The 26398-nt window shown below is 31.2% G+C and overlaps 1 protein-coding gene across 4 annotated transcripts in view; it reads left to right on the top strand.

Moving 5' to 3' along the window:
• The window catches only part of Dach1 (dachshund family transcription factor 1), a 388734-nt gene that overhangs the window by 230989 nt on the left and 131347 nt on the right, over positions 1-26398 (top strand). The window lies entirely within an intron of this gene.

Raw genomic sequence — 26398 nt, 5'->3', positions numbered from 1 at the left:
AAATTTCCTAAAAGAAAAAGAGAGGAAAAAGTGAAGTATTTCTTGCACTAGTTAAAACAATTCAGTGATGGCATGCTTCATTAACTGTTTGCATACAAGACAAAAGTGCTTTCTGATGAAGTGGAAATCCAACTTGGGACCAATTTTCCACAACATAAATTCAACACTCATTCTACCTCTTGATATCTTTGTATTCAAACCACTAAGAAGGTTTTTCGTAACTGTCATATCAGTGATCATTTTAATACTCCTGTTTTAGATTCTCTAATTCTTGAAAATAGCTCTATTTTAGACTCATTTTGTGAGGATAAGCTTAAGAATCACACTTTATAATATTTTTATTAATGTGAATCTGTGTTGCTTTGGAAGTTTTCAAATGGGTTTGGAAAGAATAAATTTTTATTATGCAAGAAATGAAGTAAACATAGCATGAAAATGGACTGCTTAAACAAAATCTTGATTATATCAAATTTTGTTTCTCTCTGATTCCTCTCAATATAAACATATGTGTATGCTTTTATGTACTTGGTATGTAAGTAGCATAATGAATATGATATATTAAGCATTATTACAAATCTCGTTATCTGATAAGATATCATTTATGTTGATACAAACAAAATATATTACCCTAGGAAATGTACAAAAAAGTGAGTGTTCATTTGGAGAAATACCATTATAGATTGATTACTGTGTCTTAAGAGTGCGCTTTCAGTGATAGGTGAGTCAATTCTGCCAGATGATTATGTAATAGCTACAAAGTGCTACCAACCAAACACAATGAAGTCATCTGCAGTCCCTACAGATTCCAAGCTATGATTAAGTTTGGTATGTTGTAGTTTGTCTTCATCAGCAGTGTTCAGAGCTCACTTTTGATTGCACAAGGTGAGAATCTAGGGGACAATGTCTGTCTTCACTTCCTCTGTTCTCTATAGTTGTAAACTCATTTTTGAGACTGTAAATGAAGAAAGAAAAGAGACATGATTTTTTTTATTCATGAAAATAATATAGATTTGTTGAACAGGGGTGATCAAATTTTCTTTGTTCACAATATCCTAAGATATCTTTCTCTGAATATACTGTAATCTTTTTGGTGAGAAAAAGTTTTTGGTAAAGGTGCATGTTTTTATTGTATGAAACATAATTTCTAATTATTCATACTATGAAGCATTATTGTATTACATTTAACATATTTCATGGTTACATGATTTTCTTTTTATTTCATTAAAACTTTATGTCTTCTTTACTTAGTATAAACCAAAGAAATGTCTCAATCCTTTGAGATTAAAAACATTATTGGGGGCCAGGGGTTTCAGTTCAGTGGCACTGCACCTGTCTTGCAAGCGCAAGGTCCTGAGTTTGATGCCCAGTACCAAAAAAAAAATTGATATTGTTGAAATTTCAAAAATAGAAGTAATCATATTCAAATAATTCTTTTGGTTTTAAAAATAATATCCTGTTATTTTATTTATTTCTTTTAAAAATGAACTCATCATAGCACATTAAAATGGTTAAGACAGGAGATATATGTCCCAAACTTAAAAACGTGCTAGAGTAGTATGAATACTTAAAATGATTACTGATTCAGTGAATTAAATACTATTTAACATGTAAAACCTTAGATTGTTATACAGACGTACTCATCTTCAGGGATTTTTCCTGAACTGTTTCTTGTAAATCAACAGTTTTATCTAATCAAGTTTTAAGAGAATCTACTACTTAGAGAACATTTTAATATAATGTATTTGCTTAAAGTGAGCTACATCTGTAGAATTCATGTCATTTTGCACAAATACATCTTCATACATATATATATATATATATATATATTTATTTATTTATTTATTTATATATTTATAGACCACTTTTCCAGTGGGGAACAGGAGTGAAATGAGAGCAAAAGAAGCATTTTAATTCTTTGCTTACTACTTCACTTGAGTTACTGGCATCCAAAAAACTCCTTTGAAAAATCTCTCTGTTTTGGCCTATTGGTTACAATGCTAGAGATGATGGGATAGTGCCTTTGATGTGGGAGGAGCTAAGTGAATGAGTAGCTCCATTATCATTTGACACCTGGGTCCTCTGAGGTTTCTAATCTGACTCTGATCATCTAAGGTTTGAGATAACTTCTTTTTAGATATTAAGAATTAAGCTCAGTCAGGGCCGGGGATTTAGCTCAGTGGTTCCGTCGCTTGCCTTGCAAGCGCAAGGACCCGAGTTCCATCCCTGGTACAAAAAAAAAAAAAAAAAATTAAACTCAGTCAAATATGTTTTTACTTTTCTGTTTCACTGATAATATCTTGATGAGTTGTAATTTCTAAAAAGATCCAAATTACTGGGAATGATAAAGTCAGAATCACTACCTTGGAAAAGCAGGATTTGATGTTTGTACTCATGAGAAGTTGTCACTTCTGGGGGCAACAGTGTTGGCTGAATGACAGTATTCAGTCTGCAGTTCATCTCCTAACTATCAAAACTATTAGCTCCACTGTGGAAACTTTAAAATCTTTCCTTGTTTGTTTTTTTGTCTCTTAAATATTTAGTTCATTTCAACCTAATAATAATTTGATTTAATGTTTCTTGTTTCAGTATTTTAGCTAAATATGTGGTTATGTTTTAAAGTGTTCTTTTAAAATGTAAATTGAAAAATTAACCAATTGGAAAAAATCAATAATTATTGAAGACTGTAAATTAAATGATGTGATTTTATATTCCATTTTACTATTCATCAATGATGATAAAATTAAACTTCATACTTTTAAAAAATATAACCATTCTATCAGACAAGTTGTGTGAATGTACCCCTTTGCCTCCCCCACAATCTGTCATAATGGCCCAGACTGGAAAAGACTAACTAGATACATCTTCTCAATAGTTATATTCAGCATTGTTGGAAATTCAAATATTTTCAAAGTCATTCTCACATTAGCTTTTGATAATGCAAATAGGCCTGTATTCTTTTCATAGTATACAATAACTTGTGAGATTGGTAATTTTTTTACATTGAGGTTTATACATTATATCACACCTAAAATTTTGTTTAATTGAAGCATAAATTCTGAACTATCAATATTTTCAACATATAAATATATACTTTATTTCATAGGTAATTTTTATATAGTATTACCAGTGAGAATATCTGTCCTATTTAAAATTGCCCAACATATTTTTAAATTGTATAAAGAAGAACTATTTTATATAAGATTTTGCATATAATGGAAAAGTGAACCCATTATACACGTCTTAATATTATGGAATGCTTTAGCTATCACAGTACTCCAGAGAGGTGCTGTATTTTCCTAAAGCAAACACTGAAAGTGATGTCCTGCCCAGCGACTCAATGCACACATTTAACACTCCCTGGGAGGGAGGTTTCATACTCTGAACCCACTAGGTTTTCCATCTCAGAGGGAGCTTTACTCCCTGTGGTGTAGGCACACTTCTTGGAGTGCAAAGTACACCATTAAAATACTGCCCTCTTATAGTGACTTTAAACTAGTGTAGTTTGAATTCTTTTTAGTCACTACACAGCATGACAAGCATTTTCATATTTTCGTGGAGTAATTTACCTTTTGTATATATGTCACAATGGGAAGAAACAGTTTCTTCATGACAAGTAGTATTGATTTTAATCCAGTATGTCAAAAACATTTTAAAGTTTTGCAAAAGAAAAAGAGAGAACAACTATTGTATTATAATAGCTATGTAGTCTGGATATACATATATATTTACAAAACAAAACTAAAGTGTAATTATGAAATGATGAAAATCTACTTAATTAAAGAGAATGTGATCTTAACTTATCAATTTAGTAACCAATTAAATACATAATTTAAAGATTCCTTATGAATAAAAATAAAAGCAGATCATTCAAAAATATATTTTACTAGTTAATTTAAGAAATACCCAAATAGTTTATTTTTGCAACATGGAAACAAATTCTCAATGCACACACTGTGTATTGTATTATTAACTCACAGCATATGATCTCCATTTCTGCCTCCCTCAGTTTGTGCCCCCCTGGGATAGTAACAATGTGGACTCACACATTTATTATATTAATTAGAAATCACTACCTAATATAATTGTTCTGGCAAGCACATGGTGAGTACTGAAAATATTATTGACAGAATTTCTCCATTTAACTCTGGTGTTAAAAAGATTTGCATGTCTAAAACTGCCTTGATTAGATATTGTTTTTGACGACTCTGCTCAGTGTTATACTCCATGCACATTAAGCATGAGGACTTCAGCACGTCTGAAGTAACATCTGCTCTGTCTTTTTGTTGCAGGGTTCATGGTATAATTAGCTCTATATTTCACCAAATACAATTTTGCTCCCATGGCGGACAAAGCAGCATGAAGAAAACATAAATAATTGCAGATTAGAGAAACAGAAGGCAAAGTGGGTGTAGATGGCTTTGATAAAAAAGGGTTAAGGAGAATAGAAGGTCAACTCATTATTAAGAAAAAAAGGAGGCAGTTAAAATTAGATATGGTCTTTGTAATTAAAGAAAACACAGACTTTTCTTTTAACAATGCTGCCTAGTTGGTCAAATAATTTAGTGATTTGCAGTGATGTAGTTTGTTTTGTGTTTATTTAGAAAACATTCTAAGTACTGTGCATGCAAAGTTTAATTATTAAAGGAAATGTTGAAAAGACATAGGAGGTTCCCAAAAAGAATACACTTTTACAGAATCAAGTTAGCGCAGCATGAACAGCTAATCGATACCCATAACCTGATATTTTGATATTCCTGTGCTTCTCTTAACTGTTAATCAACTATTCGCATGAGCCAGTAGTTTTTCCCTTCAGACCAAATTTATATTAAATTGATTATTGTTATTGTATAAAATATCTAGCTCAATTTTGCCTCATTGCTTAATATTATATAAAAATGTCATATAATGTGTACAAAATAGGTAAAAGAGTCAAATATTAAAATAGTTTAATTTTGTACCTCATAGCATAATTACACCATTTTTTAAAATGCTATGTGGCCAAGGACTACATTAGCATCATACGTTACAGGTGTGAAAGTAATTTTGGATTTTTTTTTCACTTTTAGATTACAGACTACAAAAATCTTTTAAACAACAAAAGGCTGAGGTATAGCTCAGTGGTAGAGGGCATTCTTAATATCACAAGGTCCTGAGTTCAATCCCCAGCACCAAAAAATAAAAACAGCAATAACAATAACAAAAATTTTACAAATGATAATGAAATGTTGACTTAATGCATTATTTTTATCATATCAGTAAAGTTCTCAAAAATCTTTGAAAGTAATAATGTTTTGTTTAGAAAGAAGTTGGGCAAAGATCCTGTCACAGTAATTCATCCAATGGCATAAAATATGTGAAAATATAGAAACACATCCAACTCTACTCTATATCGAAAGCATAAGATCCAAGTATCAACTAAAACAATTATAAGACACAATAAAAAGTAGAATGTAGGAGGAGAACATTATCCAAGCTACTATGCAGTAGTATGTTGAAGGACAGTTTAAAAGATAATTATGTAAATCAGCATAAATAATTTTAAAATAATATGGTTTCCAGTGGGTCTTTCCCTGTTGGAGAAAGTGGGACAGAATATTTCTGCTGTATAGAAAGATTATGTTTCTCATAGATAGCAAACTTAGATATATTAATCACTCTGCTAATACGTAAGAGAGTTTACCATCTTTCTGTGAACTTTAGAAATGTTTGCCTTTCTTGTCTCAGGTAGATAAAGAAAGTGAAGAGGAGTAAACAGATAAAAAAAAAATGCAGAGCCATTTGCAGAAGACAATACCACAAAATGGCACTATATTATTTCCCTATTCTTTGGTTTTCTTTCATCTTTGTTGGATAAGTAGAAAGCACAGAGAAAATTCTACTTTAGAGCAAACATGAATATTTAAATTGTATTTTTTCCTTAAACTGTATTCAACCAGAGTTGAGAGGAATGATATGGTTAACAGTTCAGAGTTTCTCAATCGTTTGCACATGAGAATCTTCTGGAGAGGGCTCTGGGTTATAGGTCAGTGGTAGAACATATACTTAACTTGTGCAAGGCCCTGAGTTAAATCCCCAGCACTTTGAATGAAGCTCCCCAAAAATGAATCTTCTGGACAACCTTTAACAATTTTCTCTATTGTTACAAACCAACAAAATCATAATCTGTCAGAGTAGATTCTATAGATTGGTATTTTTGTGAAGTTCTAGGTGATTCCAAGGAAAAGCCAATTTTGAGAATAACTGAATTTCATTTTAATGAACATTTCATGATTTGAGACCCTTTTGCATGTTACTGTTAATATAACAAAAATTATTAACCATCACACATCCATTATGACATACCATCTTTGGATAGCTTAGATGACTCCAAAGTACTTCTGTGAATTACACACAAGAATCATTCAGAAGATGAGTCCATTAGGTATTTGAAAAAAGCCATCTATGGTGGACTATTGCTTTTGATAAGGCTCTTGCCCCCATATTTTCTATATCTCATGGTTTCCTGGATCTTCATTTATAATTGCATATTTTTACTATATTATTGTATATATTATATGTACTTATAAATACAGACAATCAAAGTTATAGGAAGGTTTTATTAAATTAAATATAATCAACTCTATCTCAGAATTGGGACACATAGAGTTTGAAAACCTTTTAAACAATTTAACTCTTGTGAGTAAGTCTTTACATTTTCTTGTAGTGTTCATGCTGCTGCATAGAAAAATTTGGATATCCTAATTTTCATTTCAAAATTTATGTTCTTTCTTCAACATCAGTGGCTTTCCCATTGGTGTGATGATCAAAATCTTTTGGTTGTATCCTATTTGGTGGCAAATATACATACAACCATAGTTTATCTATGACTTTCAAATAATCAAGAAAATGAGGTATTACCATATGGTATTTGAGTGCTATTTCTTAATGCTAGTGACCATGATTTGAAATTATGAATTAAAATGATAAAAATACAGGATTTATCCATTTTCTCATGTTAGATGTTTTTCATCTTTATTATTCACACATTCTCATCATATCTCAGTTTTCCAAATTATTTTGTGTGTGTTTGCAAAACGTGTGCAACAAAATGAAATTTGTTTTTGTATACACACAAAGTGTATAACATTAGAATAATTAGTATGGAATCAACAAGGGTATTTTTTATGTTTTTTTATTGGTTTACTTTTCATTATTATTATTATTATTATTTTGTTAAATTCTTTTGTTGGTACATTTTAGGTATACAACACAATTACATTTCTCATTGGGATTTGTACCTTTACATAATGTATCTTGGTTCTTACTTTTTCCCCATTCCTAGCCCTCCCTTCACCGCTTCCACCCTTCTCTATTTACAAGGACTTTATTACCATTTTTTCCATTTCTCAGCATTTTTCCTTTCCCTTCTTTCCTTTCCTCTGTCCCTCCCACTACCCCTACCCCTTTGGACCTTTTCTTCATATTTTACATTATTGATTATTCATTCTAATCATTGGTACATTTTAGGTATACAATATAATGACATTTATCACTGGAAATTTGCACCTTTACATAATCTCTCTTGGTCCTTATTTTTCACCCTTGCCCAGCCCTCCCTTCAACACCTCCATCCCTCTCTATTTACAAAGATTTTGCTCCTATTTTTCCATTTTCTCATATTAATCCCATTCCCTTCTATCCTTTCCCCTACCCCTCCCACTTCCTTCCCCTTTGCCCCCTTTCTTCCTATTTCACATTACCCATTATACATTTTAGTCCTTATTTACACTTTCAGTTTCTCACACCAGAGAAACTATTCAGTATCTATACATGTGTGTCCTATTTATTTCACTTAAGAGTATCACCTCAATGTGCATCCAGTTAGCTATAAATGTCTCTAATTTCTCATTTTTTATGGCTGAGTAATACTCCATTTTATAAAAAAACCACATTTTCTTTATCCAGTCTCCAGTTGATGGGCATTTGGGCTGTTTCCAAATTTTAGCTATCACAAACTGTGCTGCTATGAACATGGGCGTTCCTATGATAATAATGTTACTGACTCAAAAATCATATAAATAATATATGATAGAAATAGGTATACCATTCAGGGAAATGGAATCAATTTTATTATGTCATACATACTACGTTGGTAGAGAGATATATTTTCATTTACATCTCCTGCTGTATCATTCTAGCTGAAGTAGTATAAATGGCTTTGGGTATCTTTTAAAAGTCTGATGATTGTACATGTGCAGATGAAATATAAACTTTTGTCTATTGCTTTGTTCAGAACAGAGAATGGGGAGTCCATTTACCACCTTTAAAAGCTCAGGAGCTGTTTAACAACATTTTGGGTGTTCAGGTTGTATAATGTAAAAATCTCTTTAATTCCGAAATTACATTTCACTTAATGAAATGTTCTACTTCATTTGATTGAGCTACATGCTTTCTTTAATTTGTGGGTCAGAGAATTCTGGCAATTTTGTCTAAAATGGTATAATACTGTTTTAAATATGTGAGTCCTGCAATTCCATCAGCTTTGTAATACTCATTTTTAAAATTTGGGTTCATGTATTTATTTTTATCATTAGATTAAATTTAAAATCATAATGTTGTCAGTTTGGGCTTATTTTATCTTTACTTTTAAACAACAGAATTTTATGGTTTAAAAATAAATTCTGAACTACATCTCGATATACTTAACTTTTTCAAATTAAATAAGAAGTCTAATAAGAATAAGAGCTAAACCTAATTTGAAAATATACAATGCTCAAGAATGAGTAGAATTAAATTTGTACTGAGGTTATTTTCTTTTTACAAATGTTAAAAGTACTTGAGAGTATTATTTCCCACATAATTTTCACTGTTTCCAACAGGTACTCTCTACTGATTTGGAAGGAACATTCTTAAAATAGGCTTTCTACCTTAAATATATGATGATGGTTCAAGAAGACTCAAAATACAGAGTTTTTTCAGTAGACTTTTGAGAACTGGTAACTTAATCATGACCCAATGTTACTTAAGGGAAAATAATACAATATATAAAGAATTTGTAAACTAGGAGTTGTTTTCTCTGGTGTTCCACAAAAAGTAGTGTATAGATTAGAAAAATAAACCTCAATAAATCTTAAATACTTAAAATATATCAAAATATTCATAACATGTCTCCAGTTTTTAGGTACCATGTAACAAAACTTTTACTCTGAAATGTTAATAGTAGATGTTTCCCAATGTTATCCCCACTTCTTTACCACCTCATTTCTTTCTCCCCCTTTTGACAGGACAATTTTACTCATGTTAAGAATGGTGTCCATGAGTTTTCGAGCTCTCACTATGGAGAAGGCACTGTGCTCTTTGTTAAGCTACTCAGGACAACAATGTAGCAAAGAAGCAGGGACACTGATGTTCATCTCTTGACATAGAAGGAAACTGAGAGATTAAATGAATTCCTCAAAATTGAGGTTTTAAATCTTAATTGGGTGCCAAAATTTGCAGACTTAATCACCAGTACACAGATGGAAGTAGTGAAATCATATTGAGGGAGGTAGAAAAAGGACTTGAGTAAAGGGCTTTTCTCACAACATTTGTCTTTAGGAAAAGAAAAATGTACTTTTAAACCCTGGAGCCAAATGGTTTGTATCATATAACACTTCTGTACTAAAACACATACAGTTGACCCTCTGTAATTTTAGATTCTGCACGTTCACATTCAACTAACTGCAGATTGAAAATATTGGGGGGAAAATTGTGTCTTTACTGAGTATGAACATACTTCTTTTCTTGTCATTATTCCCTACAAAAAAGTGTATAACAACTATTTATATAGTATTTATATTGGATTACATATTATAAGTGATGTACAGAAGATTTATGGTATATATGATTATATGAGCATGTTATATGCAAATTCTATGCCATTTTAAATTAGGTCACAAGTATTTGTGAATTTTGGTATCCAACGAGGACCCTGAAAAGAATTCCCCATAGATAATTTAAAGATGACAACAAACTTTAGTGTAATGTCCATTGATCCCCTACATCATCTTAGGTTATGAGTTGTACTCTCCTTAGGCTAGGTGTTTGTTATGCTCCCTTATATCCCAACTCCTCCATTAAGCCCTAGCTATTTCCCTGTTTGCTCAAGATTTTTTTTATTCATTTTAGTAACGATTCTGTAAATTCAAACCCACTGTTCTCTTTGCCAAAAATGTAATTTTTAACCTTCATTTTCACTTGCAGAAGTACACTTTTCCCTGTAGTGCTTTGTTCATACCTATGTAGATGTAGCCCTGATGCAAAGTCATTATATAATTGAACTATTTGAGGTTTAAGCTTTATGATAACATCATCTTGAGTTTTATAAACCAGAAATAGTCTTTGATAGCACCAGTGTTTTTGCATGCTTTCTGAAAGTCACATATTCTTATAGTAGTTATTACAGACATGTGCTATATATATATATATATATATATGAATACAATGATGTTCCCACTTTGTTTGCAAAATTCTCAAAGTGTGTAAACACCATGATATCTTCTTCTCTCTGATAGTAAGTCTTCTTGCATCAGCTATTGGTAATTCCCTTTTTCATAATACTTGCTATTATGGATTGACTTAGTTGTCCCCTCTAAATTCTGATATTGAAACTGGAAAAGCAGTGCGATGGTATTTGTAGGTAGTGTCCTTGGGAGGTAATTACATCATGAGGATGGAGCCCTAATAAATGAGATTTGTGCCCTTATAAAAAAGAGTCCAGAGAGCTAGCTCACTCATCACTACATGCGGATAAATGAGTCTGTGATTCTGAAGAAGGTCTTTAAAAGAACCTTGCCATGCTGGCACCCTCATCTTGGACTTCTTTACTTCAGAACTTGTTCATGCCAAAACCTTGGAGCCCTCTCTGCTACCCACATTTCATGCATTCCCACATTACCCATTTAATACCTTTTTCATCCTCTCCTCTTGGGATGATAGTGATGCTTCCTTCTTTCTACTTTATAGTAGCTAGAGTTGTCAGTTGACACATTGAAGTAGGTCATTGCTTTGTATGCAATCATCCCACCTTTCCAAGGACATTTCATTTAGAGCAAAATAACAAAATGCCTTTCCGTAGTTGATAATCCTCCATATGTTTAGGTCTCCTGGCTTCTTCTCTGCTCTTCTTCTCCATCCACTTTCACTTTTACTCAGTCTTATAGTCGTACTAGTCTTCTTCCCACTTCTCAAATATTCTGAGACTACTGTAGCCTTAAGGTCTTTGAATAGCTCTACCCTCCTCTTAGGATCTTCCTTGGCAGAGATCCATGTATCTTGATCTCTCATCTCCTTCAAATGTCAAGGCTGTTTTAACAATCCTATTTTATATTATAAATATAAATGTGTAAATACTCCTTTTCCTTTTCTGTTTTATTTTCTCCGTAGTACTTGACACAATTTGACACACCATGTGCCTTAGCTGTATAGTACAGTATGTAATTAATGGAATGTCAGCCGCATAGAGCCTGGGACTTTGTTGTCAACTTTGCTCATTTCTAATCCCAATGCCTTAGAATGGTGCCTGCCTTTTTTAAAATGAAAGAATGAAGTATATATTTTGTGGACAAAACATGAAAATAGTATTACTTAGAAGTCTTGAGTAAGAAAAAAAAAAAACCTACAGGCAATTTTAATGAAAGCTTTAAGGTTTCTGGAGAGATCCAAGGAAAAAAAGACACTGCAGATTCTTTGCAGAGAAGTGACCATGAAACAGTTAAAACATTTATTTTCTAAATGTGACATGCTCTAGGAGCCACACATCACTGCAGCTCATGTTTACACATTATGTTACTATAACTGCTTAAAATGTAGGGACTTTTAATTGAATTTTATGGCTGGTCTACATTGTTGATAGTAATTTTTATGTTATAGCTTATGAGTTTAGTCATAGAAGGAGACAGAGAAATTTCCATTGATGTAATAAAATATCTATAAAAGCAAAATGGTGTTGCCTTTGTAGGTAGTTATATTATATCTCTCTAAATCTCTGAGCATGCAATTATGAATAAATGCATTTTGAGAATGAATATTTAGTAACTTAAATAACTTCTTTTAAAACAATAAGAACCAGTGACATATTCCTTACTCTGCTCATAAAGCATATATATATATATATATATATATATATATATATATTTAATGAGGTATTTTGTCTTTAAGAACCACCAAGGTAATATTCTTACAGGTAGAATCTCAAAACCTTCTAAAAATGTCCTTATATTAGAAATATCCATAATAGAGATTATTGTAATACATAGTGTGATAAATATATTCAATATTTATGTCATTATCAGTTGGATTTCATTTACTATATCTCGACTTAAGAAAAGATGTATTTTATGTTCTTTCATATTATATTATTTTCTATTAATCATTATTTTCTAATGGCCAACATAAGTTTTTAATTAGAAATTATATTGTTAACCTATTCCTGTAGCAATTAAGTAATTAACCTCAAGATTTTATTTTTCTTAGAAATATATAGAATTTCAAATTTTCAAAAACACATTCATTAGTTAAATTCAATGTGAACCAAAACTTCACTTCTTCACTGTTCATAGTTATTAATAGTCATTCCAGATATTTTACTGTACTTACTTTGCCATGGAAAAAGGTGAAGAAAAATGGGAATGTTCCACTATTATTGACCTTTAAAATCTCTTAAGTTAAGGATTATGAATGCTTTTAGCTCAAAGCATACATAATCTTGCTATTTTCTTTTTCTTCCACATATTCCCACTCAACATCACTTTCTTGAATTTTAAAATGGATAACATTCATTTGACATTTTGCAGTCTAAAAATTAAATTTTCATGCTTGCTTTGAATGCATCTGGGAACTTAAAAATGAAATTTTGATAGAAATAAAAATGCCACTGGGAATATTATTGATTACCCAGAATGTGTGGCTTTCATTTACCAATTAAAATATTAGCCAAGTCATCTGGAAATGGGTTGACATCTATTCTTTCAATCATGTAATAGACAGTTTGGATCCATTGTCTGCAAAAGCTTTCAGATGGTCATGCAATGTTAGAAAAACCATTTGATCTGATTAATTTTCTAGACTCTAGAAAACCAGAAAAACATTTTCCAGATGAGATGATTGAGGCAAGGAGAGAGGCTGTATTCTTGAGACTGGAAAAGCAATATTTAAAACTACACTTCTCTTCCCTTAATCCCTATGCTTTGTCATTTCACAGTGAATAACATCCTTTGTGAGGTACGTATTTGTTTTGTCAATTGTTTGGCATGTAGATAATGAGCTTTAAGAAACATGACAGCACATTTTCTAGTCTCGTTCTTCTTATCAGAAGTCATATTAGAGTAATATTTTACATACTCAATATATAATTGGCTATCCTAAATATCTCAAAATGTTATCAGAAATTATAACATTGTCAAAGAGTGGCCCCAGGACCCATAGAACAAAGGGTCCCTAAAACACTTGCAAGGTGGTCAAGAGACTGAAACTCTTTCCAGAATATTACTAAGACATATGTTTTAAAAACCTGCATTTTCTCATGGGTACATGGTGGAGGATTTTATAGGCTATGTGATTTGTGCATTGCATAATTAGTCTATATTTATAGATTAAATATGCAGTGAATGTGAGAACCCAGGTGCTTTTTTTCAAACCAACCATTAAAGAGCTTTGCAAAAGTGTAAAAGTAAATGCTTTGGTTTTCTTTATACTTTTGGAAATATGCTTATTTCCCATAACATATGTAGTTTATGCTAATCGTCAATGACTTTATAGATATTTTTACTTAATAAGTATTTTTAATTCTCATTTTCATTTTTAATCTGGAAAATATTGATAAACATAATCCATGTGTGTAAAGAAGTCCTGCAACCAGAAGGTTTGAAAATCACTAATAGATAAAACTATAGATTATAAACCAAACTATTAATTTTTAGTTTCCATGTTAGAATTCCTCACCTATTTACAGTTAAGTTATACTCCAGAGTTTTCTTTAAAATTACTGTAGTTTTTCGTGGTCATGAGGAAAAAATGGAAAAGTCTCAAAGGAGAAACTTGAAAACCTTAAACACCTTTAGGCATGTGCTGATCTCAGGATGGTAGCCAGGAAAGAGGAACTAACTATTCCTTTCAAACCTGTGGATTTTTAAATCTTTATTACTATTATTAAATGCTACCTAATTATTTTCTTCCTCTGTTCTTGAGCTAAAACTTCAATCCTGACAAATGACTGTGTTAAACTTTTTCTACGCATCTCATTGAGTTAAATAACATTTAGAAAAGCCAGTTGCTGTGCAGGGCATTCTAGTTTATGGAGAATTCAAAAGTGAATGAAAAAATACTCTCCTCCCAGTTTCCATTCAAACTACATGCTATCCAACAGAGTTCAGACTCAACTGAAATGAATATATATGCTTATCCATCACATTTCAATTCTTTGGAACTGAGAAATTTATTTCAGTAAACACAGATTGTACATTTAGAATACTCAGACTCATCTCTCTAGTCAAGGGAAGGTTGTACTTTGTTAGGACATTTCAACTATATACATACTTTAAAACACATGACATTTATGCTCAAAGTATGGGAACAATTTTCCTCCAATCCTTTTCTTAGAAGATAAAGAGACTTGAAATTTACTGATATAAGTAAGACTGTGTGAATGTGTTTTTAATAGTTTTTTGTTCTCTCTCTCTCTTTTTTTTTTATTTTGGTACCGGGAATCGAACTGAGGTCCTTGTGCTTGCACAGCAGCCAGTGAAACCACTGAGCTAAACCCCCATCCTTTGTTCTCTTTTTTGATATGAGACATTTCTAATGTACTGTGTGGCTTCTGAACCCACCCATAGTGTATGCTTTTTAATCTGAACAGCACTTTTAATGTTTTCTTTATATTAATTTCCACCTCTTTAGATTTCCATAGAGAACATTTCTAAAATTTATGTGTAGTATAAACACTTCTTTTAGTTAATTGCAGAAATTTAACACTGACTATATTTACAGCCCCGTAGGTATGGTTGAAAATTTACGTATTAAACAGAGTTGCTCTTTGGCATGGTTTTAGAAAATGATCTGTGTTCTTAATTGTACCTTTAGCACAAATGTGCAAATGCCATTTACTGAAATGTAAAAAAGGAAATCAATGTTGAAGATAATGATGATGATAATATAAAACATATTAATTATATTAAGTTGGAAAGTTTTGTTCTTTTTTCAGCATTTGATGATTTATGCTTAATGAGGCTATTAGTTGAAGTTTATTTCAATTATGATATAATTTCTAGACTTGTAATTAGTTTCATGGTCACTTAAGATCTTTTTAGGTGAATCAAAACTTCAATAGCAATGAATTCAAAGCTAAATTTCCTAACTAAATTAAAGAAATGTGTATAACAATGTTTACACTTTTCATAGTGATGAACTTCATTCCTGGAATGAACTACGATTTATAGTGTATAAAATGAGTATATAACTTGACTTAATGAAAAAGATCTGGTCATTCATTTCCCATGTACAGCAAAATTAAAATTTCTTGTTTTAGAAATACATACTATGAAAATCTGAAAAATAAATAATCTCATGATATTAATAGCTGCAAAGCAATAATCACCAGTATTTTACAATTAATATTTTTCCTTTCCTTTAGCAGTTTTAAGGATACTTAAAGCATAGTCCAAAATTGGAGTTGACAATTGCAAATACCAACCAACCAACACGGTAATAAAATCAATACTTACATTTCCCTTGAGGCCACTATTTACTGTTTGCTGCACCATTTCCTTAATGGAATGGCAGTTATGTTTCCAGAAACCTTGTAACTACCATTTTTATGTTTTAACTAAGAGCAGATTTCTTGAAGAAGTATGAAAAAGAAATTCTTGAGTTACTATTAAAAATTGTCACAACCATTTAGTTGGTACTATGCATGTAGAGAAGGCAGTCTTTCCTTTCATGTATTGGTTAGATTCTCTTTAGCATTTCATAGGCAATGCTAATAATGACATGCTTTTATGACTTCATTATGATGGACATTGCCTTAATATTTAAATCTCTTACTATATGTAAATAATTTGCCAAGTTTAAATGAACATACTATAAATTACTAGGGTTTGCTTTTGGCAGTGAATTATAGAAAAATAATAGGAAGGAGGAAAAATAGCAGCTTATTTATTCAACCCAGTAAAATCATTGTCACAATGTGATTAACTGTGATATACTAATTTCACTGCCTTGATATTTCTTTTCTTATTGTTATGGTTGGATAATAAGTTCCTTTTGATGGGGTTCAGTGTTTCGTGCTGTTTCTTATGAAGAAAAGCTTTCAGAGTTAAAGTACACTCACTGTCATATTTATGTTTTTCTTTTTAGTGTAATTTTCTTTACATTTGAAATTGTCTATGGTCTTTTCATGTTCATTCTTTTAAGCAGATTTGCATTTTACTAGGATTTAAACAAGGTATAAAAATCAATTAATCTCCACATTTATTTCTGCCTTTAGATTAACTGTAATAATAGTATAGGATTCTTTCAAGATGTAAGAGGACATGCTACCTCCCAGAGGATTTTATGCATGGTCAAACTTTGTTTTATTAGTAATTTTACAAACTAAAAGAGAGAAGTGGTGTGAACAGAATTCATAGCCTTTTTTAAAGGACATGTTTTGAAGCAGGATATTGAAAATAAAGTCTATTGGCCAACTCTAGTCTTTTTATATGATGATGTCAGCTACTGTGTGGTGTGATAAAGCCACAATATTTTCATGACAAAGAAAATTCATATCCACATCTTTAATAAATGAAGCAGAAAGAGTGTCCTGGTAGATTCACATGTTCCCATCCAAACCTTTGTAACTTCTCTCAAACTGTAAATATTGAGAATAAGATCAGAATGAATGTGGGATTGAATTAAAATTAATCACTGAAGTTATTACTTATGGTGTCACATGTATTCCACATTCAGGCTTTTCACACGAAGCTTTGAAGAGCCCAACAGGACCAAGCAAATGTAATTGATACAGAATCATTGCTGAACAACAGCTGCAGGAGCAAGGTGCTGCAGCTTTTACTTTAATCTACCTTTCTTTCTGAGAGTTTATTATGTTTTTGAATTTATTCTTTTGTAGTTCAGGGAGCTATCTTTTTTATGGAAATTAATCTTTTTAGAAGATTTGTACTCTCTTTTTCAAACACTAATACATTCATTCAAGTATCCTATTATTCAGATCCAGCTGGCTTTTATCTGGTGATATTTACTTCAAAAAGCCAAGTTAAATGGTATCATAGATTAATTCTCAGGGCACAGGAAAGCTTTTGCAGAGGAAACATGATTTGGTAATTACGTAAAATATCATAATAAAAATCACAGAAAATGTCAGAAATGTGTTATATGACCCATCCTAATAGAAGACTTCAAAAAGTTGTTTCCCTGAATATATGGTACTCTGCATTCATCTTAAGTTTTCATTAAAGTCAAGTATTGCATGCCCCAAAAGTTTCCTTTGGGCTTTAACAAACTCTATCATGAATTTTAGGTTTCTGTTGCTTGCTCACACAAAGCAATGAAACTTCAAAAGGGGCATTATCCACTGCTATCTCTTACATAAATCAAACTGGAAATAAGACACATTTTACAATTCAATTTAAGATCCCACTGAGACAATAATGTTGCAAGCTGTGCATTTTGCAAAGTAATATAGTAATGTCTAGTTTGCATTTTTGAAAAACCAAATTAATCACACTTTATTGAATATGTTGGAGCAAACCTAAAATTCATCTATTATTAAAAACTTGTGCAACAAACACAAACTATATTTTATACATAAAGGACAAACTCATTTATTCATTAGGATAAAACACTTGGAGTTTGCATTTTGTAACTATGAAAGAAATGACATTTGCTATTGGGGCTGTTTGGAATTTTTAAAAGGAGTCTATGCATAGGAAGCTGCTTGAAAATTTATTTTAGCACATTAAATTGCACTACTTTTAGCACTCCCATATAAAAATAGAAGTTAACCTAAAAACTTTGGAGAATGAAAACAAAAATAATCAAAGTAAGTGGCATTTTTAGAGAGTTATTTTATATAAATTAAAAAATTTATCTCACATATTTTACATGTAATCAGTTTATCATATATCAATACATAATAATATGATTATTTTATGGATTTTAAAAGAAAAGGAAAAATTCTTCCTGGGAGTAATGAAGGTTCATCATGCTCTATGATTTTACAAGATGAAGAAAATAAGTACTTTCAGCATATATTTATTTCCATGTAGAATTGTAATGGAATGTTACCAAAAATAAAATTAGTGGGGCATCACTTAGAAACTTTTGCCTATATGATATATATTATATATAGTCATTTTTGAAAGTTCAATATTAGAGAATTCTAGTGAATATAAGAATTATGATTAATGAAGAATAGTAACGAACAGAGAGAACAGTAGATAATAAGTCTGAGATGTGTATTTTGCTGGTGCATATTTTTCAATATCTGGGTTGTAACCACTCTTTTATTCTCTGTTGATGGGTATAATGTTCTCTAGGATAACAGTTATTTGAAGTGCTAGCAAACAGCAATATATACTCTGCACTGAATAGAAATAGCAGTATTAAAACACATTCTCAGATTTAATTTTGCTATAAAAAGATTAAAGCCAATCTTGTTACATTTCAAAGACTTTTATTATTAAATCTTGAATTTTGAGAGTGTGTTCCCTTTTTACCACTTCATATTGTGTTGCTCAGGGAGTATCTGTAGTTTCTAACCAACCTGAACCTAGAAAAATGCCTTCTTCCTTTCCCAATAAAGGCCTCTAGACTATGGACTCATAGTTACAGATAAACTGTCGCCCTGTGTCAAGGTAAGGTAAACTATATTTATATAAAAGCTTCCAAATAAGTTACATTAGCTTCTTTTATTTAAGAAACAAAACATGACAAAACAAAAACTTGAGTGTATTCCAGAAAGTAGTTTATAAACCACTGAATTCAGACGCAGTATGCAGTAATCACTCACATAATTTTGTCATTTCTAGCTCTAGAAATTAATTTGTTCCTCAGTCATCTTCTTAAAATACATTAATGATAGAGAACACAAGATTTTTCCCGCTATTTTATCAATTTTCCAGTGGCATGAAATATGAGAATCAGGATTTGTGCCCTGGTCGTATCAATGTCAATGTGGTGGATGACAGAGCTAGGGGTGATTATTCCTGATGATGAGTTCCTTCTCCTCGGTCTGACTCTCTGATACATCACTTTAATCATATCTCTCCCCTGCCTAAGATGATGATCAAACTCATCATCCTGACATCAGAGAACTTTCATAATCTGGCCCTCACCTCCCTCATTCCGACTTCTCATCATTCCCTAAAGTAGTGTGCTTGCTTCTCCAGTCCATTGAACTCCTGCGGCTGTCATCTACGTGGGTCATTTGTGTATGTCTTTGTCTCATTGTGCAGCTTAGGCGGTTCTCTGAACCAGGCCTCCCGGGCTGGGTGATGGAAAGGATTTAAAGCCAAAGTTCAGGCAGATGTGTTCGTTCTTAAAGAATCTTGTAACCTCAAGTGCTTAATTGGTCTGAACCTCAGTTTTCTCTCCTGTAAAATGAGGAAATCATACTTTATGGTGCCATCATTTCAGCAAAGTCTTCCCTTATTAAACCATTTTTAAATATACCTTCCAAGACACTTGTTTAGACATGTACATATAGAAACATATACATTTTGTACATGCAAAATTCCCCATCTTTCCATGGTTAGTATCTCAGTTAATGTCACTTTACTTACTTATTTGCTCATTATGTTTCCAGCCACTTCCCAGCTAGAATATAAGCCACATGAGGATGTAGATTTTTATCTACTTTTGCACTGCTATTCCCTACTGTTTATAATAATACCTGGCCCATAATAAGTGCTCAATATGTATCAATAAAATAAATAAAATTAATTATTTCAGTGTATATTTTGTGCCATAATTCTTGACTCAAATAATTACAGAAAAAATAAATAAATTATATTTTGTATAATATAACACACACATCACAAATGCTTCTGTTTGCAATTTGGATTCACCAGCAAAAGTGTTCGACAAAATTTTGATTCCTTTGGAAAACTTTGCATCGGGTGATAAACACAAGCACGGCCATCTTCCCCACACAAGCACCAACTCAGACATCTTCCCCCAAATTGTAAAACAAATTAAATTTGCAAACCGAAGTACCACTACATATATATGTATATATACATATGTGTATTATATATTCTCCTTGGCTTTTGCACTTTAATATTCTTTGTATCTAGTTCTAGATAAAAATATATAATCTAGTTGATTATATATTGCTATTTTTAAAAATTGTGTTTTGTGCTGTTTATTTTTCTGTTTTATAGGTCTATATCATAATTTTGTCTGCTGTATTTCTCTTCTTTCTGCCCAATATTTCCAATATGCAGCGACAACTTAACTTTGAAATAAATAAGAACATGAAGTATTTTTCAAAACCATCCTATTTTTCATTGAGAATTGAGAAATATATTAATATTAATAAGCACGTATAATAAAATGCTTTTCCAGTTACCCTTACAGTTCAGAAGATGATTTGACACAGGTAAAAAGTCCAGCCTTTAAAGCTGGGGATGGAATTCAGTGGTAGCATCTAGAACTCAGTATGTGTGAGGCTACAAAAAGAAAAAGAAAAATATGCAAGCCTTCTTCCATTATTAAAGATAATACTTTTGTGAATTAATTGGATTTAAAATAAATAAATAAATATAGGGAAAGTATTCACTATAGTAGTTTTCACACACAGCCACTAAAGAACAAGACATTTTTGCATTATTGTTTATTAGTGTGTCTATAGCACAATTATAGTTGTTTTTGAAATGTTCAAATATACTTATACTAACATGCAAAATGTACTCCAAATATTTCTTTGTCAGAAGCAGCTTTTCATAAGGAGCCCATAGAGCACAATTTCAAAATTCATCAGGAAAACAATTTCCATACAGATCATTTAAACTTAGTGACATTCTTAATTATTTTGTTTTGAAAAACTGATGTTGCTGGGCATGGTGGTGCATGCTTGTAATCCCAACACTCAGGAGGATCACCAAAAGGTGGCGTGGCCAGCATGGGCTACAGAGTGAGTTCAAGGCTGGAACTACATAGCGAGACTTGTCTCAAAGAATTAAAAAAAATTGTTTAGTCTACTAGCCAGAAAGTTATGTGTATATGTTATTTTAATTAAGACAATATTTTATATAAAATTAATAAGATGTATTTGCCCAAGTGACCTCTAGTGCTAGACTAGGATCATTTAGATGATGATGGTCCTAGCAGTGCCAGATGTGACAATGTGAAGGAATGTATATGACTGAGCAGGTAAAAAGTAGAAAAGTCACAATACTTTAATATTTGAGGAAATACTGAAATTATTGAAAATAGATTTTGTGATCACAAGGGAAATAACAGACAAAAGATAACTTTTTATAAAAGTAATTTTATGATCAAATGGCTTTTTAGAGTTCAATAATTAAGAACTTTGGTAGAAAATATTTTTAATAGATTTATCTTTATATAAAAATACTTAAAATATAATAGCTTTATAACTATTATTACTGAAAATATAAATTAAATAGATGTTATTTTTAAGTTGTACTTAAAAAAAAAATCCTACTTCTGAGTTTGACCATTTTCAAAAAGATGACCATTTCATTTTCATCACTGATATTTTCCCCTGGCCTTTTGAATATGAATGTCAGGAAAAATTTGGAGAGGAATGAGTGTGACAGATTTAGCCAAATACAGCCTTCAGAGCTTTTTTTTTCACTGCAATTTTGCTTTATTTTATTTTGTTTGGAGGGAATGTGTGTGTGTGTGTGTGTGTGTGTGTGTGTGTGTGTGTGTTTCTGAGATAGAGTCTCATTACCTAGTCCGGGTTGGCCTCAAATTCACTAGGTAGCCTGCCTAGCTGACCATGAACTTGTGATCTCCTGCCTCAGCCTCAGAGTGCTGGGATTATAGGTGGGCTCCACAGCACTCAGCTCACTTTAAAGGTTGTTTGTTTCTTTTATGAACTTAAAACCTATGTTTAGCACTTAATTTTGACCATGAATCATTGCATAACCTTAGGCAGGTTGCATATTTCCTTATATTCTTCATTGGTCACATTATTGTTACAATAATTACACTAGACAATTTTTTAAATAAAAAAATGAATAACATTTAAATTTTGCTTTACGGCAATCTATGGATGTTGATATTGTCAGAAAAATCAACCTTCATTTAAAAACATTTGTTAACATTTTCTTGTTACAATTCACATTATAATAGTGATCTATAAAAGAATATTGAAGTTATTTGTTCTTGGGAGAAAAGCTGGTGCTTATATTTGATTTTTAAATTGGAATGTAAAGGTAAAAATAGAACTATCCATGTTGCTCCTAATCTTCCTAAGTGTTTTTCTTCTTGCCAGCAACAAGAATTTTATTGGTCACTTTGACCTTGAAAACCTCCTCCTTTGACTGCCCTTGAAAAATTGATGAAAAGTGCTTGAATAGAATGTCTTCACTATGCATAAAGAAGTTATGGGAAGAATGATTTGATTTCATATAAACAGTAGCTTTCAACAAGTCTGTCATCTGTATGTAATCTACACTATAATATAATATTATTTCAGTAGTCTTTCAAATGTGCTGAGTTCCTCCCTGTTATAAGTAGTCCTGCCATTTAAAACCACTGCTTTCCATGATGTTCTAAATAGTAACTCATAATTACTGGATATTAAAACTAAGTATCCTCTTACAAGTTAAACTAATGCCACCTTTTCAAATTATACTGAATTATGCATATTTGTTTTTTGTCTCTGTTTAGGCTCTACTTTAAAGAGTAGTTAGGATTGTTAAATCTTTAAATTCAATCATATTATACATTAATTCATTCAGTATTAATTGAGGACCCAAGATATGTCAGGCATTCATTTATTCATGTTGATTATCTTATTAAAATATTTCATCTTAAAAGAAGTAGAGATATTAAATGGATTAATACAGCCCTTTGTACTAAGAATTTAATTTAACTTATTTATATTAAATTGTAGGAGTCAGATTCCAATATTTGCTTATTCTTGCCCAACTCTTCCAGATTAAAAAAAGAAAAAAAAAAACTATCCAGCTCAGATTATTTGAGACTTGTTCTGTGGCTCATAGTAGAAATGCACTTAAATAGAAATACTTTTATTCTTTCCATGCCTTCTTAAAGCATCATGAAATCTATCATCTTAATCTATCAAGAAATGATTTCCAAATCTTCCTCTCTAGGTATCTTCTTTTTTACCCAAATTTTAGTTACATATTTCTAATTAGGGAGTTGTCAATTTCTACTTAACTCAGACTCAACTTGTCCAAAATTGAACTGATTTTTAATTTATTGTAAAACCTGATCTTTCTATGGCTATGTGGCTGATATTTCAGAATTCTGTGATTCAAATACTGAAATGAGTTAAATTAAGCTTTATATTATTAATGTGAATATGGATCTACCTCAAGATTTTTTTCAAAGATTCTTTAAGGTAGTACATACGAAAGCTTAACACAGTGTCTGACCCATTAGAACTACGTGATTCATGTAAGTATCATCGCCAGCATCATCAACATCATTTCTTCATGAATGAAGCCACCATACAACCAGTTGTTAATCTACATGGCAAGCCATCTTTCACAGTTTACTCACTGCATCTCCATTTGTAGCCAAATGATTACCAAGTTCAATCAAGTTTATTTCCAAAATGTAAATGTATTTCCTATTCATCTTTTACATCTTTAATTCCAGTTAAAAATAAAAATAATGTAAACACATATTCTATTTGTATTTCTGTCCTCCATAACATAAGTTGCTCAGTTACAAAGCTCATAACTTATTTTTGAATTCATGTTGATGTTTATCACATATGAATGTAAGAACCGACTTGGTTTTGTAGCTTTCAGCTCAAGAACTGACTGAGAGTTTTATCTTGTTGAATGATGGAAGTACAATGACATCAAAAAAGAAATATACTTGACTATATGGGGCCAAAAATTTTGAAGCTTTTCTTAATAGCAGTGCAAAACTGTAGAAGACGTTAAGCAGGGGAACAAAAGTAGAAGGTTGTGCTTTAAAACAATGATGATACTGGACACAGATTACAATAACAGAGATAGAAGTAGAGTAGAAATAAATTATTTAGACGAAATCAATAAAATGTGAAAAAGAACTGGACATTAGTGATGCACCCTAAGAAAAGTGGAGATAAGAATGGCTCTGACTTTTACAACTAGTAGACAACATTATTCTTTAAGGATAACCAGGTCTATAAGGGGATGACTTAACGCTTAGATCTATACAGATAGGAAATATTAGGATAATTCCTGTGAACATGCCATCTCATCTATGAGAGTTTTATACCTTTTGGAAAATTGAATATCAATGCTGCCTCATGTAGGAAAGAAATTTCTCAACTTCAATATAAATAATCAAAAACTAAAAACATTGTATAAATTAATGAAAAACAAAACTGATTTTATCTTGCCATGCTCAAAACTTACACAGAAACACAGAATTATTAACATTTTATGACTTTACATTTATTAATAATGGTATAGAAAGTATAACTTGAAATTTATCTAAGTCTACATCTATGGGAAAATTACAAAATCCCTATATAGAATGTGTTCTAATTTTTTTGTTTTTTGCCTAATGGAGGATAATGTGATATATTAAATGTAAAAGTTAGAAATAATTAGCATTGGTAATGAGAAAGGCTGAAAGCAGCTTTACTATGAATAACTGTATTATTATATTCTAGATTATCAAGTGTGCACATGTACCTAATATGATCATTTTTGTATTGCCCATTGTCTATAGTAGAATTATACTTGAGCTGTGAAAATTAACCAACCTGTTTTCAACCTCATCTTCACAAAATCATTTGGCTCTTTTTTACGGTCAGCTTATATTCTATATTAATAAAACCCTTAACTATTTACTCAATGCAAGTCAATCTGGCTATCTTTTTTTCTGTGTTGAAGCCTATGTAATTCTTTTATCCAGTCTGAGCCTGCATTTATTTCTTTTGTTTTGGGGATCTATTTTACCTGGTTAACACTTAGAGTGTGGTGCTAATGAGTCCAAAGACAGCAACAACATAAAAAAGTAATGTGATTTCTGATATAATTATCTCTTTCCTCTGCTTGTGTAGTATTTGACCTTTTATCTTTATAATTATGGCTTTTCTTCTTTTAAGTTGCATCAGAACTTTCTGAAATCTGGTATGAAATAAAGGAAAGTCCATAAACTACTGTATTCTGTGTAAAGAGATTTATTCTAATTGTTTTTATGAATAAGTCTAAACTATTTAAATTTGGAACTTCTCTATTTTAAGTTTCCCCTAATGCTGTTCCTGTTTTCCATAAATTCTCCAAAGAGTCTTAGGATAAAACACTAATTGTTTGTTAGTAATGTCTGCCTATTCATTATGTACCAGTTTAATATATTTTGTCTGGAATAAGTAACTTGAATGTCAGCCTGATTTTACAATTTTGTTTCTTTTCTTTTTAGTTCAATGGTCATTAGCTATAATGAAGAATATTAAAAATTTTTTTAAATAAGCAGTTCTAGTTTCCATTATTTCATGTGTCACTTTGGGTAGCGTGTTAACTTATTGCTGCTTTCAACAACATTAGGGAATACGTAGGGCAATAGAAATATCTTAAGTAGGTGAAGAAATTAGGATTAGCAGCATTCTGATGAGTACAAGAACACTAATAGTACTCATCACCATTGTATGAAAAATAAAACAGCTCTGCATTCAAAAGAAAATATCGTCAGTAAAATAGAAGTACCATTGTATAGAAAGATTTCACATTCTTAATTAACAAATATCTAATGCTCAGATAACATAGTAAGGTTTAATTAATGAAAGATTGCCAAAGAAAATATATCCAATTATTTCTGGAAAGTAACATATTTCCCTAAATGATATATTTATTGGTAAAGGGGTAATTAGAATTCACAGTACTATTCTTTCTTAAAAAAATAAAACAAAAACAAAGAAATCTGTCAGAAGTTAAGCCAAGTAATTCTGGTTATATGACAGTCAAGTTGTTATGTTTTCCCCCCAATACTACCAAATCAAAAATGGTATGTGTACAAATATAAATTTTAGATTTTGGAAATGGCCTACCTACTCAGTGAGCAATATTTTACAATACCAATTAAGAGGCAGCTGTAGTGTTTTCTTTACTAAAATACTGTAATTAATTAATTAGTGGTGGCATAATTAAAAATGTTCCCATTTAGCTGTGGTGTAGTGGCAAAGCTTGCACTTAACATGGGCAAAGCCGTAGATTATATCCTAAAC

The sequence above is a fragment of the Heterocephalus glaber genome, unplaced genomic scaffold (assembly GCF_053883595.1).
Source record: "Heterocephalus glaber isolate CG9 unplaced genomic scaffold, H.glaber_assembly_v1.0 deba00001577, whole genome shotgun sequence".
In the NCBI taxonomy this organism is placed as follows: Eukaryota; Metazoa; Chordata; class Mammalia; order Rodentia; family Bathyergidae; genus Heterocephalus; species Heterocephalus glaber.
The sequence above is the reverse complement of the archived record's forward strand: the minus strand, read 5'-3'. Positions and strand labels throughout refer to the sequence as shown.